Source organism: Scyliorhinus torazame, chromosome 3 (assembly GCF_047496885.1).
Source record: "Scyliorhinus torazame isolate Kashiwa2021f chromosome 3, sScyTor2.1, whole genome shotgun sequence".
Taxonomy (NCBI): domain Eukaryota; kingdom Metazoa; phylum Chordata; class Chondrichthyes; order Carcharhiniformes; family Scyliorhinidae; genus Scyliorhinus; species Scyliorhinus torazame.
In genome coordinates, this window is record NC_092709.1 from 34,378,687 (window position 1) to 34,402,209 (window position 23,523).

A 23,523-nucleotide genomic window follows, 5' to 3' on the forward strand; every position below is an offset into this window, starting at 1 on the left:
TTCTTTTTTTTTTAATTAGTTTTTTAGGCGGGAACAGGAAGTCCACCCGCGGACGTCTGGGAAGACCCTCACCAATAAATTCTGGTGGAGAGGAAACCCGAGACACTACACGTGTAGTGTCTCCCACCCGCCCTCCTCCTCTAACCTTATAATAAAACCCATTGGTCTAAGGTAAGTACCATATTTTATTATATTATTATTTTTTATAAAAAATTTAATTTAGTTGTTAGCCAGATCTTGTAGAAAGTTATAGGAATGGCAGGGAAGGGAGTGCAATGTTCCTCCTGCAGGATGTTTGAGGTGAGGGATGCAGTTAGTGTCCCTGCTGATTTTACCTGCAGGAAGTGCTGCCATCTCCAGCTCCTCCAAGACCGAGTTAGGGAACTGGAGCTGGAGTTGGAAGAACTTCGGATCATTCGGGAGGCAGAAGGGGTCATGGATAGCAGCTTCAGGGAATTAGTTACACCAAAGATTGGAGATAGGTGGGTAACTGTAAGAGGGACTGGGAAGAAGCAGTCAGTGCAGGGATCCCCTGCGGTCGTTCCCCTGAGAAACAAGTATACCGCTTTGGATACTTGTGGGGGGGACGACTTACCAGGGGTAAGCCATGGGGTACGGGTCTCTGGCACGGAGTCTGTCCCTGTTGCTCAGAAGGGAAGGGGGGAGAGGAGCAGAGCATTAGTAATTGGGGACTCGATAGTCAGGGGCACAGATAGGAGATTTTGTGGGAGCGTGAGAGACTCACGTTTGGTATGTTGCTTCCCAGGTGCAAGGGTACGTGATGTCTCGGATCGTGTTTTCCGGGTCCTTAGGGGGGGGGAGGGGGAGCAGCCCCAAGTCGTGGTCCACATTGGCATTAACGACATAGGTAGGAAAGGGGACAAGGATGTCAGGCAGGCTTTCAGGGAGCTAGGATGGAAGCTCAGAACTAGAACAAACAGAGTTGTTATCTCTGGGTTGTTGCCCGTGCCACGTGATAGTGAGATGAGGAATAGGGAGAGAGAGCATTTAAACACGTGGCTACAGGGATGGTGCAGGCGGGAGGGATTCAGATTTTTGGATAACTGGGGCTCTTTCTGGGGAAGGTGGGACCTCTACAGACAGGATGGTCTACATCTGAACCTGAGGGGCACAAATATCCTGGGGGGGAGATTTGTTAGTGCTCTTTGGGGGGGTTTAAACTAATGCAGCAGGGGCATGGGAACCTGGATTGTAGTTTTAGGGTAAGGGAGAATGAGAGTATAGAGGTCAGGAGCACAGATTTGACGTCGCAGGAGGGGGCCAGTGTTCAGGTAGGTGGTTTGAAGTGTGTCTACTTCAATGCCAGGAGTATACGAAACAAGGTAGGGGAACTGGCAGCATGGGTTGGTACCTGGGACTTCGATGTTGTGGCCATTTCGGAGACATGGATAGAGCAGGGACAGGAATGGATGTTGTAGGTTCCGGGGTTTAGGTGTTTTAGTAAGCTCAGAGAACGAGGCAAAAGAGGGGGTGGTGTGGCGCTGCTAGTCAAGAGCAGTATTACGGTGGCGGAGAGGATGCTAGATGGGGACTCTTCTTCCGAGGTAGTATGGGCTGAAGTTAGAAACAGGAAAGGAGAGGTCACCCTGTTGGGAGTTTTTTATAGGCCTCCTAATAGTTCTAGGGATGTAGAGGAAAGGATGGCGAAGATGATTCTGGATAGGAGCGAAAGTAACAGGGTAGTTATTATGGGAGACTTTAATTTTCCAAATATTGACTGGAAAATATATAGTTCGAGTACAATAGATGGGTCGTTTTTTTGTACAGTGTGTGCAGGAGGGTTTCCTGAAACAATATGTTGACAGGCCAACAAGAGGCGAGGCCACGTTGGATTTGGTTTTGGGTAATGAACCAGGCCAGGTGTTGGATTTGGAGGTAGGAGAGCACTTTGGGGACAGTGACCACAATTCGGTGACGTTTACGTTAATGATGGAAAGGGATAAGTATACACCGCAGGGCAAGAGTTATAGCTGGGGGAAGGGCAATTATGATGCCATTAGACGTGACTTGGGGGGGATAAGGTGGAGAAGTAGGCTGCAAGTGTTGGGCACACTGGATAAGTGGGGCTTGTTCAAGGATCAGCTACTGCGTGTTCTTGATAAGTATGTACCGGTCAGACAGGGAGGAAGGCGTCGAGCGAGGGAACCGTGGTTTACCAAGGAAGTGGAATCTCTTGTTAAGAGGAAGAAGGAGGCCTATGTGAAGATGAAGTGTGAAGTTTCGGTTGGGGCGATGGATAGTTACAAGGTAGCGAGGAAGGATCTAAAGAGAGAGCTAAGACGAGCAAGGAGGGGACATGAGAAGTATTTGGCAGGAAGGATCAAGGAAAACCCAAAAGCTTTCTATAGGTATGTCAGGAATAAGCGAATGACTAGGGAAAGAGTAGGACCAGTCAAGGACAGGGATGGGAAATTGTGTGTGGAGTCTGAAGAGATAGGCGAGATACTAAATGAATATTTTTCGTCAGTATTCACTCAGGAAAAAGATAATGTTGTGGAGGAGAATGCTGAGCCCCAGGCTAATAGAATAGATGGCACTGAGGTACGTAGGGAAGAGGTGTTGGCAATTCTGGACAGGCTGAAAATAGATAAGTCCCCGGGACCTGATGGGATTTATCCTAGGATTCTCTGGGAGGCCAGGGAAGAGATTGCTGGACCTTTGGCTTTGATTTTTATGTCATCATTGGCTACAGGAATAGTGCCAGAGGACTGGAGGACAGCAAATGTGGTCCCTTTGTTCAAAAAGGGGAGCAGAGACAACCCCGGCAACTATAGACCGGTGAGCCTCACGTCTGTAGTGGGTAAAGTCTTGGAGGGGATTATAAGAGACAAGATTTATAATCATCTAGATAGGAATAATATGATCAGGGATAGTCAGCATGGCTTTGTGAAGGGTAGGTCATGCCTCACAAACCTTATTGAGTTCTTTGAGAAGGTGACTGAACAGGTAGACGAGGGTAGAGCAGTTGATGTGGTGTATATGGATTTCAGCAAAGCGTTTGATAAGGTTCCCCACGGTAGGCTATTGCAAAAAATACGGAGGCTGGGGATTGAGGGTGATTTAGAGATGTGGATCAGAAATTGGCTAGCTGAAAGAAGACAGAGGGTGGTGGTTGATGGGAAATGTTCAGAATGGAGTACAGTCACAAGTGGAGTACCACAAGGATCTGTTCTGGGGCCGTTGCTGTTTGTCATTTTTATCAATGACCTAGAGGAAGGCGCAGAAGGGTGGGTGAGTAAATTTGCAGACGATACTAAAGTCGGTGGTGTTGTCGATAGTGTGGAAGGATGTAGCAGGTTACAGAGGGATATAGATAAGCTGCAGAGCTGGGCTGAGAGGTGGCAAATGGAGTTTAATGTAGAGAAGTGTGAGGTGATTCACTTTGGAAGGAATAACAGGAATGCGGAATATTTGGCTAATGGTAAAGTTCTTGAAAGTGTGGATGAGCAGAGGGATCTAGGTGTCCATGTACATAGATCCCTGAAAGTTGCCACCCAGGTTGATAGGGTTGTGAAGAAGGCCTATGGAGTGTTGGCCTTTATTGGTAGAGGGATTGAGTTCCGGTGTCGGGAGGTCATGTTGCAGCTGTACAGAACTCTGGTACGGCCACATTTGGAGTATTGCGTACAGTTCTGGTCACCGCATTATAGGAAGGACGTGGAGGCTTTGGAGCGGGTGCAGAGGAGATTTACCAGGATGTTGCCTGGTATGGAGGGAAAATCTTATGAGGAAAGGCTGATGGACTTGAGGTTGTTTTCGTTGGAGAGAAGAAGGTTAAGAGGAGACTTAATAGAGGCATACAAAATGATCAGGGGGTTGGATAGGGTGGACAGAGAGCCTTCTCCCACGGATGGAAATGGCTGGCACGAGGGGACATAGCTTTAAACTGAGGGGTAATAGATATAGGACAGAGGTCAGAGGTAGGTTCTTTACGCAAAGAGTAGTGAGGCCGTGGAATGCCCTACCTGCTACAGTAGTGAACTCGCCAACATTGAGGGCATTTAAAAGTTTATTGGATAAACATATGGATGATAATGGCATAGTGTAGGTTAGATGGCTTTTGTTTCGGTGCAACATCGTGGGCCGAAGGGCCTGTACTGCGCTGTATTGTTCTATGTTCTACAATGCAGAAGGAAGCCATTCGGCTCATCGAGTCTGCACCGACCTTCCGAAAGAGCATCCCATCTTGGCCCATGCCTCCACCCCATCCCCATAACTGAATACGAGATCCAGAGGGTGGATAGGAGATGTTCAGAGGCAGAGCTGTTGAAGGAGAGGCAGAGGCTCCTTATGGCATTTGGGTTAGTGTCACAAGGAAGGCGGTGGGCAAGAGGGGCTGTGTATGAGCACGGGGAGAAGGCGAGCAGGTTGCTGGCCCACCAGCTGAGGAAGCAAGAGGAGCGAGGGAGATTGTCAGAGTGAAGGACAATAAGGGTTAGGTGGTGTTGGATCCGGAGTGGTTGAATGGGTGTTTGAGGCATTTTACAGGAGGTTATACGAGTCGGAGCCTTCGGCCGGGAGGGGATGCGGCGGTTTTTGGACGGGCTGGACTTTCCCCAAGATAGAGGAGCTGGTTCAGGAATTGGGGGACCCAACTGGGTTGAGCAAGGTGATGGAGAAAATGAGGTGGTGCAGGCAGGGAAGACCTTGGGTCCGGATGGGTTCCCAGTGAAGTTCTATAAAACGTTAGGGGGACCTGGGGCCACTGCTGGTGAGGGCATATAATGAAGCAAGGGAGAGGGGGGAATTCCCCCCGCAACCCCCCCCATATTGTCGCTGATATTCCATCTCCCTGATATTGAAAACGGATGCCGCCCAATATCCTTATTGAACGAACAAGCTGTTGTCGAAGGTGTTGGCCTCTCGAATTGAGAATTGCATCCCACGGGTGATAGGCGAGGGCCAAACGGGTTTTGTGAAGGGGAGGCAGTTGTCGCCAAATGTGAGAAGGCTTTTTAACGTAATTATAATGCCTTCGGGGAGGCAGGAGGTGGAGATGGAAAAGGCGTTTGATCAGGTGGGAGTACTTGTGGGAGATGCTGGGGCGGTTTGGGTTGGGCCAGGGGTTTGTGGACTGGGTCCAGTTGATATACAACGCATCACTCACAAGTGTGCGGACGAACCGAGTTCGGGATATTTTGGGCTGCATTGGGGGATGAGGCAGGGTGTCCGTTCGCCCCGTTGTTCTTTGCTTTGGTGTAGGGCCGCTGGCGTTGAGGGGGTCGGGGGACTGGAGAGATATTGTACGGGGAGGGGGCGGGGGGGCGCGCGTAGATCTCGCTGTATGCAGACGACCTGCTGCTATACATTTCGGACCCATTGGGTAGTATTGGGGACATTATGAGGATTTTGGTGGAGCAGATGAAGGGGAACTTTACGAGGTGGGATGTGCTGCCACTATCGCTGGCGGGACTGGGGCAGACAGTAAGAATAACGGTGCTACCAAGGCTTCTGTTTGTGTTTCAGAGCTGCCCAATCTTCATCACAAAGTCGTTTTTCAAAAACATGAATGCACCGATATCGGTGTTTGTATGGGCATGGAAGACCCTGCAGGTCAGGAGGGCTTTCTTCAAGCGGGAGCAAGGTGGAGGAGGGCGGAGGTTGGCATTGCCGAGCATGATCAACTACAACTGGGTGGCGAACATCACCATGGTTAAGAAATGGGTCATGGGGGAGGGGTTGGCGTGGGGCTGGATGGAGGCGGCATCGTGTAGGGGAACGAGTCCAAGTGTTTTGTTGTCAGCAGCTCTGTCTTTCTCACTGGCCAGGCACTCGGTGAGCCCAGTGGTGGTGTCGGCCTTAAGGGTGAGGGGTCAGTGGAGGCAGCACCTGGGACTGGAGGCTGCCTCGGTATGGGCACAGATCTGCTACATCCGTAGGTTTGTGCCGGGGAGGGTTGGATACGAGGTTCTGTGGATGGCGGCAGGCAGGGATAGAGCGCTTTGACGATCTGTTCATAGGATTTGCGAAGTTGGAGAACCTGGAGGAAGAGTACGAGTTGCCCAGGGGGAACGGTTTCAGGTACCTGCAGATCCGGGATTTTGTAAAGGGAGAGGTGCCATCCTTTCCTGGGATGCCGCCCCTGGGGTTGCAGGATAAGGTGCTGTCGAAGGATGAGATGGAGGAGGGGAAGGTGGCTCTACAAGGAGCTGCTGGACTGGTGGGGGACATAAAGCGTAAGTGAGAGGAGGAGCTGGGGAGTTCAGGACGTGGGCTGAGGCCCTGCAGAGGGTGAATGCACCTTTGTCGTGTGTGATGTTAAGCCTCATTCAGTTTAAAGTAGTTAATAGGGCACATATGACGGTAGCGCGGATGAAGAGGTTTTTTGAGGCGTAAGAGGAGAGATGTGGGTGGCGCACGGTGGGACCGCGAATTATGTCCACATGTTTTGGGCATGTTTGAAGCGGAGGGGATTCTGGCAGGGGTTCGTGGATGAAATGTCCGAGGTGCTGGGGGTGAAGGTGGTCCCAAGTCCAGAGGTGACGATATTCGAGGCGTAGGGGGACCCGGGGGTTCAAGGGGGAAAGAAGCCAATGTTTTGGCCTTTGCCTCCCTGATAATCCAGCGACAGTATTTGCTCAGGTGGAGAGATTTGGAGCTGCCAAAAGCGGGGGGGTGGATAAGTGACCTGGCGGAATTCCTGAGGCTGGAGAAGGTCAAGTTCGTCCTGAGTTCGGTCGATTGGTTCACTCGGAGGTGGAAGCCATTTATTGATTTCTTAAAGGAGGTTTGAGGGGTCATAAATTGGAGGGGGGGGGGGAATGTGGAAGGAAGCAATTGGAGGGGGGGGGGGGGGGCAAGTGGATGTTGGTTGCTTATAATACAAAGAACAATACAGCACGGGAACAGGCCCTTCGGCCCTCCAAGCCTGCACCGGTCATGATACCAACCTTTGTCAATACCCTCAGCACTTCCTTGTGCCGTTATCCCTCTCTACCCATCCTATCCTTGTGTTTGTCAAGATGCCTTTTGAACACCGTTAATGTAATGTTGTATGGTTATTCTTCCACTTTTGTTTGCTTATATGAAAATGCCTTGAATAAAATATTTTTTTCAAGTTTGTTTTCACATAAAAGGTACCTATTGGTCAGAATCAGAGTAATCACTCCTTGGGTGAAGTATCATTTCTTCTCAGTTTTACAAATTAAAAACAATTGTTTGGAGTTCTTGTCCAGTATCCTAACAATTGTTAGGTCTGGTCCGGAAGGATGTGGAGGTGCCCTGTTTAAAACGCCTATGCTAAGCTATGCCCCCAAACAACCAAAACATCCCCTATAGCTCTTCATACTTCCCAAACATTCCTGTGGCCCTCAAGAAAACACATTCACACACTATATACTGTATAGAAGCAATTAACTCAATGGTGATAGTAGAGTTTTTAAAAAGCATTAAAAACTAATTTGTTTCTATCTTTCACTTACTTAAAACAAAACTCTTTTACTACAGGTTAATAAAAGTGCCAATCATCCAAATCATTTAAAATACCAATTGCAGAAACTGCAAGCACTTGAAACCCTCGACAGAGCCATAGTCATAGAGTCAGAGTTTTACAGCATGGAAAGATGCCCTTCGGCCTACCGCCTCCGTGCCGACCATCAAGCACCAAACTATTCCAATCCATTTTCCAGTACTTGGTCCGTAGCCTTGTATGCTTTGGTACTTCACGCGCTCACCTAAATACTTCTTAAACGTTGTGGAAAGTTTGTGTAAATAGTGCAAAAATGCACTGACGTGATGAAACATAACAGCCCAGAGAAATCATTGCTTGATTGAAAACTCGGACTCTGGTCAATACTGTCAATTTCACAATATTTATTTAAGCTATCAATGAATGATTTTTTAAAAAGCTTGTTTTATACATTCTACTGTCGCTATAGGGTTCATTGTTTCTTTTGTAAGGGCCACAAAAAGTTCAGCACAAATTTGTCGAGTCAAACATAAAGTAACTTTTATTTACAACAATATTTAAACAGCATCAGTAGTTCACAACTAGTTCTTCCTCCAGACAGTCTCACACTGGACAGCTCTATTTGTATAGCTGAAAGGTTAATGATTGCCCCACCCTCTTATCGGGGGAGCTCATATTCCCCATGATACTAGGGGTAACTAATTGTCCCCAGCCAATAGGATCTGGGAAGATAACAGCTTCTATACAGTATACAGTGTGAATGAGCATGGAAGTTCCATAGCTTGGCATGAGGGCCATAAGGGTTTTATGGTGGGCATAGCTTGGCCTGGGATGCATATGGAGCCATAGGGAATGTTTGGGGGCAGAGCTTGGCACCGGGGACATGAAGAGGGCATTTTTCAGTTATCATTCAAAAGGTTCCTTCATACAGACGGTCAGGTGCAGTGAACCACGGCTCTTTGAAAGACTAGCCCAACGTCATAAAAATTGTGGAGTAGGACAAAATGCCTATCCCTGCAATGGAGCTGGCCAAGCCAGGACTGCAGGGTGTGGGTATTGGACCTAAATCAGCCTGCACCCTTAAAAACTGGAAACCCCAGGAATGGAATCTGGAATTTTGGAATTGGGTCTTTGCTGCCCTTTTTAAAGGGCTCTTGCCATTTTTAAAGGGCCCCTTCAGTGAAATTCCAGTCCAATATTGCAAAGGAAAGGTCTCCCTGTTGTCCTGACTAATGTTTATCCCTCCACGTCAGCAAAATTAAATCAGATTACATGTCATTATCACATTGCTGTATGTGAGACCTTGCCATAGGCAATTTGGCTGCTGCATTTCCTAAATTACAACGGTGACTGCAAACGAAAAGTGCACTGGCTTTAACGGACATCCTGAGATTGTCAAAGGCACTATATTAAATGCAAGTTCTTTATTTTCTTTTGTTGGTAGTCTACCAACGCAAGATTTTTATGAGTGGTCATCAAGGACAAATGCATAGAATCTGATTTAAATAGGCATTATTTAGCATTGTGGAAATGTATACAGAAATAGAAAATGTGAACGCCTCAACAGCTTAAAATGCAGTTTTGCTTTTGTCAAATATGGTAACTGATACAGAATGGGCATATCAAAGCACTTGCAACACCACTTTATTTTAACAAAGCATAAGCATTTCCTGGTGAAATCCTACTGTGCACTCCTTGGTCGTTGTGGAACAAAAAGGTGTTGCTATGACTCCTGATGCAAGATAAAGAGTTTAATGTACTGTCGACTACTCATTGCAATTGACCAGTCAGAATGCTTGAAGTGGTCCCAAATGAATACTTGATGTAGACACACTAATTTTAAAAGAAAACCATTTTACCTATTACAAGTAAGTGTACTTCCACCGACCCAGTAAAAACCAGCAGAGCTTTGCACAGGAAAACAGAATCATAAATACTGTTTCAATCTGGGAAAGCAAGTCTTTCAACAAATTTCAGATCACAATATGCTTTGAAAATGGAATCACACAACTTAATCTTTTGGCATCTAACAATCAGGTCTTTAAATTAAACACATCTAATATTGACATGTGGATTTCCCTCATAAAACAAAAATAAATGTCCACAGATTCACAATTAGAAAAAGTATGTACAAACAGCATAAATCAGAAAATCTTCAAAACACAGGGTTAATCAGCATTCTGCAGAGACAGGAGAACATTTTCAGACAATCATTCATTGGAGCTGAAAAGTAATCACCTATTTATTGTCCATTACCTCTAATAATATTTTGTATTACCTCCAGTTTTCTATTAATCAATTGATATTTATTCAACTGATTAGTCAGTTCAGAAATCTAATCAGATTTTCAGCATCCACAGTAATTTACATTTTGCATCTAGAATGGAAACATTCGTGATTGCAAAAGACCCAGTTTTAATGTAGCATTGCAGAAAAAAAAAAGGTCTTCTCTTACTCAAAAACAATATTGTGGTGCTGGAAATCTGAAACAAAATCAGAAAATGTTGGAAATACTCTGTGGGTCTGGTCTGGCAGTATCTGCAAAAACAAAATCAAGGTTAATGGGCTGGACTTTGCAAAGCGCTTTTCTCCCTACCGCCCCACCAGCCGCCTGGCTCAAGCTGGTTGGGGAGGGGGTCCACCCACTATGCCATGGGCTATCCTACAGCAATTGAACACTGGGGGCAGAGCTAATTGTTTCAAGGTGAGACTTCCTCTACTTTCTCAGGATGAAGTCCAACCTTAGAGAGTTGTGGCTGATTGGATGGCTGGCAGCTCGCAGTCTCAGCAATGCCACCAAGAGCCGTGGCCACCGCTAAGGACGAGAGGCAATCCTACCACATTGTGGAACCCAATTAAGTCCAAGGTTAGAGCTCTCTCTCGGGCCTGTCAACCTGACCCCGTTGAGGGCATGGAGAAGGGTTAGGGGGAATAACATTGAGGTGATGCCTCCAATGGGCGTGGGGGAGCAGCGAAGGAGGTTTCCCCTTCCCCAACAACAGCCCATACAACTAAAGCTGCTGGGCTTCCCACATGGTATGCGCCTCCCTGCAAAGTGGATAAAATACCGGCAGGAGTCAAATGAAGCCTATAGTGGCTATTAATTGACCATTTAAGGGCTTCAATAGACTAAAGGGCAGGTAGGGCACAAGATACCTTCTCGGTATCCCATAAAATTTCAGGCCCTCCACTGAATTTTACCCCACCCCAGACTTTAAACCCGCCAGTGGAAGAGCATAAGGGCCAGCCCAACATTTCATGTCCATGACTTACATCAAACTTTTAATCTGTCTTTTTCCTTTCTTTGGCTGACCTGCTGTGAATTTTTACATTACACGAACGCCTAAACTGCTGCTTGTATCTACTTCTATAGACATACGACATAGGAGCAGAATTAGGCCATTCAGCCCACTGAGTCAGCTCCGCCTTTCAATCATGGATGATATGTTTCTCATTCCCAATCTCTTGCCTTCTCCCCGTAACCCTTGATCCCCTGATTAATTAAGAACCTATTTATCTCTATCGTAAAGACACTCAGTGATTTGGCCTCCACAGCCTTCTGCAGCAGAGTTCCACAGATTCACCACCCTCTGGATGAAGTAATTCCTCATCTCTGTTGCAGACTCCGCACAGAGTCCCAGGTTCGATTTTGCATGGGTTTCCTCCAGGTGCTCCCGTTTCCTCCCACAAGTCCCGAAAAATGTGCTGTTAGGCGAATTAGACATTCTGAATTCTCCCTCAGTGTACCTGAACAGGGACTGGAGTGTGGTGACTAGGGGCTTTTCACAGTAACTTCATTGCAGTGTTAATGTAAGCCTACTTGTGACAATAAAGATTATTTATTATTATCTGTTTATTTATTTAAAGGATCATCCCTTGAGTCTGAGACTGTACCCTCGGGTTCTAGTTTCTCCTACTCGTGGAAAGATCCTCTTCATGGCCACTCTACCTAGGCCTCTCGGTATCCTGCAAGTTTCAATTAGAACCCCCCCTCATCCTTCTAAACTCCATCAGGAAATCTCTGTTCTATGTCACGCTCATCTGTCTTGCGCCACCCTCACACATCCACTGTCATTCATCTGCAACCACTCTGTGACCTCTATTATGTAACCACGCCTAGGTCAACCCCTCTTTCTGCTGCTTTCCACTTTGCCCTAGAATCACTTCGGCCCACCATTCTATGCAGACCATCAAATATCAATCTATACGAATCCCATTTGCCAGCACTTGGTCCATAGCCAACTATGCCTTGGTGATTTAAGAGCTCCTTAAGAGGTCCATAGCCAACTATGCCTTGGTGATTTAAGAGCTCGTCCAGATGCTTCTTAAATGTTGCCACCTTCTGAAAAATGAAAGGAAATGAAAATCGCTTATTGTCACAAGTAGGCTTCAAATGAAGTTACTGTGAAAAGCCCCTAGTAGCCACATTCCTGCGCCTGTTCGGGGAGGCTGATACGGGAATTGAACCGTGCTGCTGGCCTGCCTTGGCCTGCTTTCAAAGCCAGCGATTTAGCCCTGTGCTAAACAGCCCCTCAGGCTTAGCATATTTCAATCACCCTCAGGGTGAAAAAATGTTTCCTCAGTTCTCCTCTTCTTCCTCACCTTAAACCTATGCCCTCTGGTCTTCTTAGAAGGATAGAGAGAGCCAGAAGTAATTTTGTGTTAACAACAAAAAAACTCAAAGGTTGTAACAAGGAAAAAAAAAAATCAGAATCTGCTGTGTTCTGTCCACTTTCCTGTATGCCCCAGAAACCTGAATAATAAAAAAAGATTGGAGGTACAAAATAGAGGCCTTTGAAATCTGCCTCATGTCTGCCATCTTCTGCTATCACTTGTCCCAGATAGACAAATGTATCAACTTGTTTGGCACCAAACGTATCAACTTGTGTGGCACCATCCATTTCAACCTTCACTCTGGTTTCTTCTAATGTGTTCCTTCTAATTTCCATTATTTTGTCTCTTTGCTGATCATGCTCAATCCATATCCTCAATTGGGGGCAGCACGGTAGCACAGTGGGTAGCACTGTTGCGTCACAGCTCCAGGGTCCCGGGTTCTATTCCCGGCTTGGGTCACTGTCTGTGTGGAGTCTGCACGTTGTCCCTGGGTCTGCGTGGGTTTTCTCTGGGTGCACCGGTATCCTTCCACAAGACCCTAAAGCAGTACTGTTAGGTAATTTGGACATTCTGAATTCTCACTCCGTGTACTCACGGTAGCAAGAGGTGCCTGAATGTGGCAACTAGGGGCTTTTCACAGTAACTTCATTGCACTGTGTACACGAACGGGCACTGGAATATGGCAACGAGGAGCTTTTCACAGTAATTTCATTGCAGTGTTAATGTAAGCCTCCTTGTGACAATAAAGATTATTATAAACTTCTGAATTAGAACAAAGAACAGCACAGGAACAGGCTCTTCGGCCCTCCAAGCCTGTACTGGTCATGATACCACCTTTGGCCAAAACCCTCAGGACTTCCTTGTGCCGTATCCCTCTATACCCATCCTATCCACATATTTGTCAAGCTGCCTTTTGAACACCATTAATGTATCTGCTTCCACAACCTCCCCTGGCAACACGTTCCAGACACTCACCATCCTGTGTAAAACACCTGCCACGTCCATCTCCTCTAAATTTTGCCCTACAGACCTCACTTGATTCTAGTTGATCTACAACATTTTATAGGACCTCTTCTGATTCTACAAGTTATGCCATGTCATCAGTGTATCGCAAGTTTGTCATGTTCTTGCCTCCGATTTTTACTCCTATGTCTAAGGGCTACTATCCCCAAACCTCCTTTCCCGTCATCTAAGGTATATTCGCAGCAATCGAAAGTCCAATCTCAGGTGCGCACAACTTTCTTGAAAAAAAAGGACGTCAGAAGTCAATTTGGACTCGGAACGTTAACTTTGATCCTCTCCTTGCAGACGCTGCCAGGCCTGCTGAGTCTTTGCAGCACTTTCTAAAGTTTTTAAAAAAAATTTCAACTCGGATTTTCTTTTTAAAAAAACGTGCTGAACGATTCAATGCTTTTGCAACTCGTAATCACTGATCACCAGTGCCCTGTCTGATGCTCCCAACGGTGACAATGAGTGGCAGGATGTTTGCAAATATTTTTTTGCTGCAAGGAGAGGGGATATACAAGGGGGGGGGGGGTGTTGTGGATGGAGGAGGCAGGAGGCCTAATGCAGTTTTGGTAAGAGTCGAGGGACGCTTGCTACCCCCGGGGGGGCAATGCTCAGGGTTCTGCTGTGGATGAAAGCCCCCCGTGCTCAGGGTTCTGCTGTGGATGAAAGCCCCCCGTGCTCAGGGTTCTGCTGTGGATGAAAGCCCCCGCCCCTCCCCGGTCCACGAGCGGCGGCTTCCTTGGAGACCAAATGGGGGGAAGGGGAAGGGGAAGGGGAGGAGGAGGTGGTTCCCCTGGAAACGGGGCGGCACTGACCTGACGGCGGCTCCGGGACTCACGGGCGACGGAGCCCGCACCGCTCAGCCCGAGACGTCACACTCAGGAAGCAGCAGCCGCAACAATCGTCCACCGTCGACGCCAATTCACCGGCAGGCGCTGCCCTGCCCAGCCCGGTCCGGCCGCACCCGCCACCAACAGCGACTCGGATCTTTTTTTTTATTTTGAAAAACCGCCCAACGGCTCGCTGTTGCCACCGCATTAAACCTTCCGGGAGGAACGCACAATCCCAGCGACAGTTCCGCCGGCAGAATCTTCCCCCCTCCCCCCTCTCTGGTTGTTTCACTCGGGTCCAACTCGGTTTGCAGCGATTTGGCAAAACCCCAAGACATTCACGACAAATCACATCAGTTGTAAGTTTGTCAATACGCACACACACATTTCATATGTACACGCGCACAGGAGGTGTCTTTTTTTTTTTATCGTGACAAATAATTCGGGCCCATAGCCTTGTGACTTTTAACGAGTGGGCGACACAAGAAGGAAGGGCTGCTACTGCTGTTTGTTTTTGAAGCAGGTGGCAGAGTGGAGAACTGGAACAAGGTGGCCAGAGGGATAACTGATTCCAGATCCCATTCGCTCACCAATGAGTTGGCCGTACAGCCATCAGTAGTGCCCCCGGAGTACTTGTCTCCTTCAGATGTTTGGTTACCAAGACTTGTAGAGGTTTGACTTGATTCTTATTCATCCATCAGAAGGTGCAATTTATACCCCCCCCCCCCCCTATAGTCATGAAAGCATTGCTGTCGGATACCAGGAACTTATCACCTGAAGCTGAGTGAGCAGTACAGTACCAGTATAACATGTAACTACACCATGGATGTGTACTTCATTCAGTAATTGTAAACGTAAATTTAAAATAATTATAGTAACTGTGTTAGAACAGAGAACATTACAGCGCAGTACAGGCCCTTCTGCCCTCGATGTTGCGCCAACCACTCTAAAGCCCATCTACACTATTCCCTTATCATCCATATGTTTATCCAATGACCATTTAAATGCCCTTAGTGTTGGCGCGTCCACTACTGTTGCAGGCAGGGCATTCCACGCCCTTACTACTCTCTGAGTAAAGAACCTACCTCTGACATCTGTCCTATATCTATCACCCCTGAATTTAAAGCTATGCCCCCTCGTGCTAGACATCACCATCCGAGGAAAAAGGCTCTCACTGTCCACCCTATCTAATCCTCTGATCTTGTATGCCTCAATTAAGTCACCTCTTAACCTTCTTCTTTCTAAAGAAAATAACCTCAGCCTTCCCTCATAAGATCTTCCCTCCAGACCAGGCAACATCGTGGTAAATCTCCTCTGCACCCTTTCCAATGCTTCCACATCCTGTAATGCGGCGACCAGAACTGCACGCAATACTCCAAATGCGGCCGCACCAGAGTTTTGTACAGCTGCAACATGACCTCATGGCTCCGAAACACAATCCCTCTCCCAATAAAAGCTAACACACCGTATGCCTTCTTAACAACCCTCTCAACCTGGGTGGCAACTTTCAGGGATCTATGTACATGGACACCAAGATCTCTCTGCTCATCCACACTACCAAGAATCTTACCATTTGCCCAGTACTCTGTCTTCCTGTTATTCCTTCCAAAATGAATTACCTCACATTTTTCTGCATTAAACGCCATTTGCCACCTCTCAGCCCAGCTCTGCAGCTTATCTATGTCCCTCTGTAACGTGTTACATCCTTCCGCACTGCCCACAACTCCACCGACTTTAGTGTCATCGGAAAATTTACTCACCCATCCTTCTACGCCATCCTCCAGGTCATTTATAAAAACGACAAACAGCAGTGGCCCCAAAACAGATCCTTGTGGTACACCACTAGTAACTGGACTCCAGGCTGAACATTTCCCATCAACCACCACCCTTTGCCTTCTTCCAGCTAGCCAATTTCTGATCCAAACTGCTAAATCACCCTGAATCCCATGCCTCTGTATTTTCTGCAATAGCCTACCGTGGGGAACCTTATCAAACGCTTTACTGAAATCCATATACACCACATCAACTGCTTTATCCTCGTCCACCTGTTTGGTCACCTTCAAAGAACTCAATAAGGTACCCTTCACAAAACCGTGTTGACTATCTCTAATTAAATTATTCCTTTCCAGATGATTGTACATCCTATCTCTTATCAACCTTTCCAAGACTTTGCCCACAACAGAAGTAAGGCTCACTGGTCTATAGTTACCGGGGTTGTCTCTACTCCTCTTCTTGAACAAGGGGACAACATTTGCTATCCTCCAGTCTTCTGGCACTATTCCTACAGACAGTGATGACAAAGATCAACGCCAAAGGCTCAGCAATCTCCTCCCTGGCGTCCCATAGCATCCTAGGATAAATCCCATCCGGCCCAGGGGACTTATCTATTTTCACACTTTCCAGAATTGCTAACGCCTCCTCCTTAAGAACCTCAAGCCCTTCTAGTCTAGTAGCCTGTATCTCAGTATTCTCCTCGACAACATTGTCTTTTTCCTGTGTGAATATTGACAAAAAATATTCATTTAGCACCTCTCCTATCTCTTCGGACTCCACGCACAACTTCCCACTACTGTCCTTGACTGGCCCCACTCTTACCCTAGTCATTCTTTTATTCCTGACATATCTACAGAAAGCTTTAGGGTTATCCTTGATCCTACCTGCCAAAGACTTCTCATGTCCCCTCCTGGCTCTTCTTAGCTCTCTCTTCAGATCCTTCCTAGCTAACTTGTAACTCTCGAGTGCCTTAACTGAACCTTCACGTCTCATCTTTACATAAGCCTCCTTCTTCCTCTTAACAAGTGATTCAACTACTTTAGTAAACCATGGTTTCCTCGCTCGACCACTTCCACCCTGCCTGACAGGGACATACTTATCAAGGACACGCAGTAGCTGTTCCTTGAACCAGCTCCACATTTCAATTGTGCCCATCCCCTGCAGTTTCCCTCCCCATCCAATGCATCCTAAGTCTTGTCTTATCGCATCATAATTGCCTTTCCCCCAGCTATAATTCTTGCCCTGTGGTATATACCTATCCCTTTCCATCGCTAAAGTAAACTTAATCGAATTGTGGTCACTATCACCAAAGTGCTCACCCACCTCCAAATCTAACACCTGTCCAGGTTCATTTCCCAGTACCAAATCCAATATGGCCTCGCCTCTCATTGGCCTATCGACATACTGTGTCAGGAAACCCTCCTGCACACATTGGACAAAAAAGGACCCATCTAACGTGCTCGAACTATAGCGTTTCCAGTCAATATTTGGAAAGTTAAAGTCCCCCATAACAACTACCCTGTTACTTTCGCTCCTATCCAGAATCATCTTTGCAATCCTTTCCTCTACATCTCTGGAACTTTTCGGAGGCCTATAGAAAACTCCCAGCAGGGTGACCTCTCCTTTCCTGTTTCTGACCTCAGCCCATACCACCTCAGTAGACGAGTCCTCATCGAACGTCCTTTCTGCCACCGTAATACTGTCTTTGACTAACAATGCCACCCCTCCCCCTCTTATACCACCTTCTCTGAGCTTACTGAAATATCTAAACCCCGGCACATGTAACAACCATTCCTGTCCCTGCTCTATCCATGTCTCCGAAATGGCCACAACATCAAAGTCCCAGCTACCAACCCATGCCGCAAGTTCACCCACCTTATTTTGGATGCTCCTGGCATTAAAGTAGACACACTTTAAACCACTTTCCTGCCTGCTGGTACACTCCTGCAACTTTGAAACCTTACTCCTGACCTCACTACTCTCAACCTCCTGTATATTGGAGCTACAATTCAGGTTCCCAGACCCCTGCTGAACTTTCTATCAGAAATATTAGGTACCAAACCCTGGACATAGGTTCTTCTGCCCAAACTCCTAATACCACCTTCCAGTGTTTGCCATCTGAAATCTCAAGAGTTTCTCAGTTATATGCGCAAGGGCCCAAATTCCACAGACTACTGTCCAGCCTTTGCCATCTGAAATTTCAAGAGTTTCCTCAGCTATATACGCAAGGGTATATGACGGGCAGCTTGCAAATAAATGGCAACGATCTGTGTTCCAGGTGTCTAAGTCCCAGTGCTGTCTTACTCAACGCCGATTTCATGTTCTTGTGGAGAACATCCATGTTCTCATGGGGGTGGCTTTGAAAAACTCTGCCACGGGGCTAACTCTCCCTTTCACAGAACACTGGGCGCGATTCTCCCAAAGGGAGACAAAGTCCCGACGCCGGAGTGAAAACCGGAGTGTTTCACTCCGGTGTCGGAGCCCGCTCCCAGCCCCCTATTCTCCCGCCCTTGGGGGGCTAGGAGCGGGGTCGCGTATTTTACGCGTGCTGGACTTTGGCGTTTATGTCGCATCTTTCATGATCGTTTACATGAATTAATTGATATGCAATCACTATTGTTCTGTTGGACAGATGGCAGCCAATTTTCATGCAAGGCACCACAAATAGCAATGTGATATTGACCAGATAATCTGTTTTGTGGCAATGTTGGTTAAGTGATAATTGTTGACTGCGATACCAGGGAGAACCCCCTTCCTGCTCTTCTGTCATGTCATCCTTTACATTCTTTTCAGAGGACAGATGGAGCCTCTGTTTAACTTGTTATCTGAAAGGCAGCACCTTTGACACACTACTTCTGCTTTATTTTGTGTTCGCCCTTGTTGGTCGAAGATGACCATGACACCAACTCAAATTCATTGAATTAAGTTTCAGGTGCAACGTTCAAAGACCCTCAGTGCTGAAGAAATATCGGCCTAGATTATGTGCCTGATGGCCAATATAACATGGTGGTGCAATTACTTATATAACAAGATGTTTTGTTATTTTATTGACCTTTTGAGATTGAAATCATCTCGTTTCAGCTTTGTAGCTTTATTAAACTGAGACGATGTTCGACGGGCCTAAGTACACAAATGTAGTTAAACCCCTGTGGCGGGATCTGAGGCAGGGGGAGAGAACATGAAATTGCATGGACGGATTTCTGTCCTCCCTGACCTGGGAGCGATTTTACATTTGGTGGGCAGGGCCTTGGATGAGAAGTCTGCCCTTTCCCCAATTAAGGCTCTTGAATGGCCAGTTAAGGGCCTTTTCACACCCAAACTCAATGTTTGAGGCTGTCGAGCAGAAGACAGTTCCGGGGGAAAGGCTGAACAAAAACAAAGCTTGGGACCGGGCGCCCTCAAGACCTGGTGACGCCTAGGCCTCCCCCTGCCTAACCCCATCTTGCCACCGCCTCCTATAGATCCGGATTGCCCCCTTGTGACCCCCCCAGGCATTCCCTAACCTCCCCACCATGGGACCCCTGCCACTTACCTGTCTCCTGGGACATAGCTCCAGGCAGCTCTCTGCAGTGCTTCTTCCGGCCACTGCAACACTGTGACTGGAGAGCTGCTGGCCAGTCTGATTGGCCTGCAACTCTCCTAGGCAGGACTTCCTCCCAAGTGAGGACAGAAGTCCTGCTTTATGCCAATCAACACTCATTAAAGTGGCATTGGGCTGCTGGAGTTGGCAGGGATGTGTTCTGAGCCCTCGCCATCCTAAATATTCAAGCTCATCTATATCTATGATGGTCAGTTTAGTTTTGGCACAGGGTTTTAACTTGAGTTTAATGAATTTTTCATCTAGAAACTATTTAATACTTACACCAGATGCCAGTTGATTTTTGATGAGGCGATTAGCCTCTGTCGGGTAGATTGTGAATTGTATGGGAGCTATCAACAAAGACTTCCATGGACCCAGTCCAGCTTTTGAAGGCAAATGTTTCAAACCCCCCCACTTGAAAGTTACAGTTATACCATCCAAATGCTTTGCAGGATTGTCATGAAGTTTCCTGGACATCCAGATCTTTTGAGCACATTCCACAGAGCGTTGCAATTTACCCATGTTAATTCAATATTAACGAGGTGATATTTACATGTTTGGAATTCTTGCATTTAGTGAACCTGTGAGTAAGCATAGCTGTTTCTACCAAAATAAATCGAGTACATTAGATGTTAACTTTGAAATTATTGTTCATACTTCCTGCTTTTAATGATCTCTGCTTGAGTCACATGATGACTGCCCATTTTAAACATAGATAGTTTGATTGGTAGGGAGTGCAAAATGAAACAAACAAATTATTTGGTCATTTACTCAGTTGCTGTTTATGGCACTTTTTGCTGCACATTGGCACTATATAAATGCAAGTTGTCTTTCTTGTACTTCCTCATGACTTATCATTGTGATTTTAGTTGATATAATGCTCAGCATTTACCATTCCTATTCCACTCAGCTTGTTAGGAAGTACATGACGCTAATGACATTTGCCTGGAAACCCCTATAAAATGGAAGCCGAGAATAATTCCTGTATTTGGAGACAGAGATCCAATGGATTGCATGAAATTGGCCCAGGTGCCTCATCTAACTATTTAGGGTTAGCCTGGTGGAAGAAGGCAATTTTAGGCCACCAGCCTCACCAGCAGTAATCTTCAGGTACGTCCTGGGGTGGAGGATAGTTGCAGCTGTCAGGAGTACTGAGCACTGCTCCCCCTTACTCCTTTTTGGTAGTAGCTATAGCCACACTTAGAAAGTATAGGCACTCCAATTTCTGGAATAGCCTTTAAGCAAACATTAGGTTTCTCACAAGCATATGAAAGGAGCTTAATGCCTTTATCAGGTGACCATTCCAGATGCACAAAATATCGCCTGACCCAATTTCATGTTGGATGTTTTTCAGACATTCTAATGCTGCAGGACTTAGTCCCCTGAAATTGGTCTGTAAAAAGGAAACCGCAGCGGCTAATGTTTACATCTTCAGATTTTTAAAAGTCTTTCCTTCTAACTCTGTCCTCTGACATGACTGATCAGGCTTACAGTCCTTCTCTGCATAGCATCCAGATCTTTAGTGACCAAAGCCAAACTCAGAAATAATAATAATCTTTTATTGTCGCAAGTATGAAGTTACTGTGAAAAGCCCCTAGTCGCCACATTCCGGCACCTGTTCGAGTAAGCTGGTACAGGAATTGAACCCACGCTGCTGGCCTTGTCCTGCATTACAAACTAGCTGTCTAGCCCACTGAGCTAAACGAGCCCTTCAGTATTGAAGATATGGACTTATCATAGACCTAAACAGCTTCTGATAACAGTCACAGACCTATATTCTATTGACTTGCCAATGTACTTGCATGTTCTGTTTGTTTTATCGATTGGTGCTCCAACATGACCAAACAAAATTTGGGGTCGCCTAACAACCCCAGACCTTTTTTCTGACTTCCACTCACCAATCAAGCACGTTTTAAAAAATATGTCCTCCATTCTAAGTGGCACTCCTCTCAATGCATCTCCCGAGTTCTATATCCCTTATACTTAAAATCACTGATAATGGCAACTGGGATTTGCATATAATTACATACATTGTTGTTTTTAAAGATTTTTTTCCCCCAAGGGAAATAGAGCTGTTGCTAACTTTCCGTTGGTTCAATTGCTCTGTTTTATTACCTTTGCTCTCGAGTCGCCAGGTATCTTTATGATACCGCCACGAGGTTCAAGTCCGAGTAATGATCAATAACTCAATACACCGATTAGTAAGATTCAAATCAAAGCACATTTATTATACACAGTAATCGCTACTCATGCACAAATTCTATGTCTAAGCAATTTCTAGAACTAACAGGCCTATACTTAACTTCGGACTGGCCCACCAGATCAGGGGAACAAATGGCCTTTCGTTCGGGTTCTGAGTCTGCGGGATTCGAAGTTGGTTCGGATTGGTAGCTAGGAGCGCCTCGTAGCGAGCGTTGAATTAAGACTTACTTCTGTCGGTGGTCGCTGCACCGGTCACGGTCAATTTTGGTTCGTGTTGCTGGGTGACCCAGGCAGGACGAAGAGAGCGAGATTTGAACTTGGGGCTTAACTCTTATAGTCCCCAGGGGCTTCCCGTATTTCGGGGCGGACCCTGTACCTGGTCCCAAGTGATTGGACTTTGTCCCAATCGCTTGGTTCGATTTCTCCAGTACTGGAGCGGTTCCCTGATCGATGGGCGGTCTTGAGGTGTTCGTTCACCTCCTTTGTGTTGGCTCCTGCTGGCGCCGGGGAGTCTGGCTTTGCTTAAGGTGTCCCAAATGTTACTTATTGTTCCCGGGGATTGCTCATCAGTATGTAGATGGCTGCTACATTGTTATGCTGATGGTTGCTGGTATCAATGTTGTCTGGCCTTTTCAGAGTTAAATACACAGCAAACTTGCACCTGCTGGTTTCTGTCTGTGTTGGCTGACTTTCCCATCAGCCTTTGCTGTTCTCCATTTTAAATCGGGAGTTGGCCAATTTTGGTGGCTACAGAGGAAATAGGCATCATTTTAAGTAAGTTGTAGTTGTGTTGTGCGTGTTATGAACAGGCTATAGCTTTAAGTTTAATTAATTTTTATGTGTTAAGAAAGAGGGAACCAAGTTTTGATTTTGCTTTAAAAAAAAGGGGTTGCCTGTAAGTCTGAGTTGTATACCTGTATTTTAATGAGATTTTATGATTCTTATTGTAAAGAGATAGGCTAGCAAGGGGTGAGTAATATAGAGAAGTTAAAACCAAGTCAAAAAAACTCAGCTGTTTCCTAACAACAGGTAGCCACATGGACACAGAGTTGAAACAGAATGCTGTTTGAGGTCATTTGGTGGTTATGCTCTATTGTGAAGGGAGCAGTTTAAGTCCCTCCCCAGCTGGACATGCTAGCAGATTGCTGAGGAAACGTGTGGAGACTCTGTGTGGAGTCTGCACGTTCTCCCCGTGTCTGCGTGGGTTTCCTAGGGTGCTCCGGTTTCCTCCCACAGTCCAAAGATGTGCAGGTTAGGTGGATTGGCCATGATAAATTGCCCATAGTGACCAAAAGGTTAGGTAGGGTTACTGGGTTATGGGGATAGGGTGGAGATGTGAGGTGGAGGTAGGGCGCTCTTTAAAAAAAAAAAAGGGCCTGTGCAGACTCGATGGGCCAAATGGCCTCCATCTGCACTGTAAGTTCTATGATCAAATCATAAAAATCTTAGATGAGTTGCCCAAGAGTTAAGGTAAGTGGCGAGTGAGTTTTGTGTTTAGAGGGAGATATCAAGTTGTTTTACTGGGAGAGTGAACTGCAGGGAGCTGGTCCTAAAGTAAAAAAGGTCTTCAGTTAAGTCAAAGGACAAGGACAGATAATCTGGAACAAATCCTGTTCAGTGAAGTTAAAGTATGGAGCAGAGGAAAAGGTTCTCATCAAATGAAAGAGAGAAAGCTGCAGGAACCTGATGTAAAGCAAAATAGGCTTGCGAAAAGCTAGAAGATTCATGGGGACAGACGGAGATCTGTAAGTCTTCACTATGAAGGGCAGCACGGTAGCATTGTGGATAGCACAATTGCTTCACAGCTCCAGGGTCCCAGGTTCGATTCCGGCTTGGGTCACTGTCTGTGCGGAGTCTGCACATCCTCCCCGTGTGCGCGTGGGTTTCCTCCGGGTGCTCAGGTTTCCTTCCACAGTCCAAAGATGTGCAGGTTAGGTGGATTGGCCGTGATAAATTGCCCTTAGTGTCCAAAATTGCCCTTAGTGTTGGGTGGGGTTACTGGGTTATGGGGATAGGGTGGAGGTGTTGACCTTGGGTAGGGTGCTCTTTCCAAGAACCGGTGCAGGCTCGATGTGCCGAATGACCTC

General features: G+C 46.5%; 2 protein-coding genes across 7 annotated transcripts in view; one reads left to right on the plus strand and one right to left on the minus strand.

The window, feature by feature from the left end:
- The window catches only part of sclt1 (sodium channel and clathrin linker 1), a 155,492-nt gene extending 141,472 nt beyond the window's left edge, over positions 1 to 14,020 (minus strand). For all 4 annotated transcript variants that reach the window (XR_011940101.1, XM_072495564.1, XM_072495565.1 and 1 more), the window contains exon 1: positions 13,867 to 14,020. The gene's annotated coding sequence lies outside the window, so the exon portion shown is untranslated. The remainder of the gene's footprint in view (positions 1 to 13,866) is intronic.
- Positions 14,021 to 14,087: 67 nt separating this feature from the next.
- c3h4orf33 (chromosome 3 C4orf33 homolog) overlaps positions 14,088 to 23,523 on the plus strand; it is a 32,350-nt gene continuing 22,914 nt past the window's right edge. For 2 of the 3 annotated variants that reach the window (XM_072495568.1, XM_072495566.1), the window contains exon 1: positions 14,088 to 14,240. The gene's annotated coding sequence lies outside the window, so the exon portion shown is untranslated. Of the gene's footprint in view, positions 14,241 to 14,385; positions 14,554 to 23,523 lie in introns of those variants that run through there. The other variant, XM_072495567.1, reaches the window with a different exon arrangement.